Here is a 3,115-nt window from a genome sequence, read left to right on the forward strand (position 1 = left end):
GCCCCTTCTCCCGCCCCGCCGACGGATTCGACTCGTCAGCGATTTGTGTCAGGGTCAGAGATTCGAGTCCAGAATCCGTGAGAGTTCTAGTTTGTTAGTTTGTTTAACACGTGACCTTTGTGTGAGTTTGTTTGTTTAACACGTGACCTTTGGGTGAGTTTGTTTGTTTAACACGTGACCTTCGTGTGAGTTTGTTTGAGATCTCGATGCCGAGAGGACTCCGTGGTTTTGCTGGCGGCCACAGTCTCGGCACGCCCCGTGGGGGGGTGGGGGGGGGGTCCGTCTCTCCCACTCCACGTTCGTTTCCCCAGCCGCGGAGGGGCGTTCGTGCTTTTGCAGCAGCAACAAGATCAACAACAACAAATAACTAAACCGTCAAAAAAACAAACACCTCCCCCCCCCCCCTTTCTCTCTTCCCATCCGTCGATCCGACCCCGGGGCGAGCTTAAGGAACGGGGCAAGCGACAGCAGAGCGAGGGGGGGAGGGGGCGAAACCGCGCGCGTTCAAGCGGCCGCGCGGGACCTCCTCGAACGCACGCAGCGCAAATCGCTTGGGCGAGAGAGGTGGCCGTCGGAAATGGATTGTTGTTGTTTCTTCTTCCAACGACCGCCCTCTCGCGGTTGTGGCTCGGCCCGTTGAGCCGCCGCGAGCCCTGTGCGCGTCTCTCGTCGGAGTGCTCGCGACTCCCGATTTCGGATTTGAACTCGAACCTCGCTCGCCGTCCCGACAGGAGGGCACGGCCAAAGGGCGATGCCCACTCGCTCTTGTCACAGCCAACACCCCCCCCCCCACACGCCACTGCGCTTTGCTGGGGGGAACGCACACGAGGAGGGAGGGGGGGGTGCGACTCGGGCGGTCACCGTGGCTCCCTGGCGGAGGGGGTCGAGGTGGAGGGGGGTAACATCGAGCAGCACTCTGTGGTAAAGTAACAGCGGCTGTCCTGTGGATAGACTTGCCCCCTGCCATCACAATGTGGAATGTCCACCACGGGGCTCAGGGTCGCCATCAGAGATGAGCACCCTCCCAATGGGAGAGACACTGCTGGTTGTGTGGTTTTTAAAAAATGTGTTTAGGCGTCCTGCGCGTTTGTTAGCTGCCTGTTACGGTGAAGGCGGATGGGGTTGGTGGGGGGGGGGGGCACGGTGGGGGGGGGGGGGCATAAATCTCCCACAATAAATAGTTCCGTCTCCCTCGGCAAAGCATTCCCCCCTCTCCACCGCAATGGAACGTGCCGTGGCTGGTCGGTGAATGCGAGAAGCCCTCGGCAAGGAGCGGTCCATTCGCCCCGGAGAGGGGACGGCGTTTGGTGATGTTTGGTTGGTTGCGGTTGGCGCGTTTTGGTAAAAGCCGTACACACCTGGTGGCTTCTGTGCTACGAAGTCTTTCGCTGCTGTAGATCTGCCTCCCGTGGGGGCAGCTGTGAGAGTCAAGCAAAAGCTCTCTAAATATATTTTTAGTTTTATTCCTACTTATTACTTTATTATCAATTGTGCTATCAGCATCGTGTGCAGTCACGAGACTACAAGATGCTTTGTCTTATTAGTTTGCTGTCCTTCCCCCGCAACCTCCGATTAGCAAGGCCGGCTACGTACGGTGCGCAAAAGAAGATCAACGTACACACACACAACGTACACACACACAGACACACACACACACAACGTACACACACACGTACACACACATACGTACACACACACAGACACACAAACACAACGTACACACACACACGTACACACACACACAACGTACACACACACACACACAACGTACACACACACACACACACAACGTACACACACACACACAACGTACACACACACACACAACGTACACACACACACACACAAGGAACAAGGAACACGTTGTGGAATAGACGACACGGAACCACTTCGAGGTCCACATTCAGCTCTGCGTCGTCTCACACGACCCCCGCTCGGGATGCGTTTGTTGCGAGGCAATGGACACACACACACACCAGGAATTTGCCAGATTAAGTAATTGGCGGCCGGGCTAAGACTCGCGATGTTGAAAATATTCGCAAAAAAAAATCGTGAGCATTTGAAAACCCAGGATCCGAACGCAGGGGGATTTCTCCGGAAAAGCGAACCCCCTCACTTTGAAAGTCGCCCGGCCACCTCGTGGGGAAAATACAATTTGTGACGGGCAAGGGGGCAGCAGACGGAACGATTGGGGGGCTCGCGAGCGCTTGGCGCGTATCGCAGGAAGGGGTGGAGGGGGCATGGACTCCAGCGGCCGCAGAGACCTTGACAACGACGAGAAGCGACGACGCTCGTGCCACGACCGTCATCCCCCCGGTGCGACGCTCACAGATCTCCCCCCACCCCCCGGAGGCAGAGGTCGCAATCGGGTACCCGATACCCGTACCCTACCCGATACCCGGCTACCCGTACCCGGCCGGGTACGGGTACGGGTAGTCGTTTGCGACCCTGGTGCGGCCGGGTACGGGTAGGCCGTGAGTCACTGGTGAGTAACCGTTTGTCACTCATTTTGGGTAGGGTACGGGTAGGGAACGGGTACCCATTTGTGACCCTGGTGCGGCCGGGTACGGGTAAGGAATCAAAACCTGTTTGCGACCTCTGCCCGGAGGGTTTACACGGAGAGGACATGCCAGGGGCAGGGGAGGGTAGAGTAGGGCAGGGGAGGACAGGGCAGGGGAGGCGAGGCGGGGCGTGGGTTTGTTAGTAAACGCGGTTTCGTGTTTGACACGCGAGTGCGTGCACGTGCTCGTCTTGGTTAAAACAAAAAACGCAACCTCAACAAAAACATTTAAAAATCGCAAACAGTTCTCATCTTGTAGATGCAACGGATTATTTCGTGACGTTGATGCTGCTGCTGCATCAACCGTGCTGCCACAAGCACAAATGACAAGCAAAATCAATCGCCAATAACACTGCGTGGCCTCAAAATGAATAGGCGACGTTTCGAGCGATGGCCCTTCTTCATAGCACTCGCAGCTGCGCCCAGCCGTGTGCCCCAGCACAACAAGCCGATAGATTCCACTTTGAGAATTTAAAGGACTTGAAATTGACGGTCGGATATAGCTGTTATTTTGTGTTGACATCAGCTGTTATTAATGTTTTCGTTGTTGTCGCC

The sequence above is a fragment of the Lethenteron reissneri genome, chromosome 13 (genome assembly GCF_015708825.2).
Source record: "Lethenteron reissneri isolate LAM-NWPU_2019-01 chromosome 13, ASM1570882v1, whole genome shotgun sequence".
Classification (NCBI taxonomy): Eukaryota; Metazoa; Chordata; class Hyperoartia; order Petromyzontiformes; family Petromyzontidae; genus Lethenteron; species Lethenteron reissneri.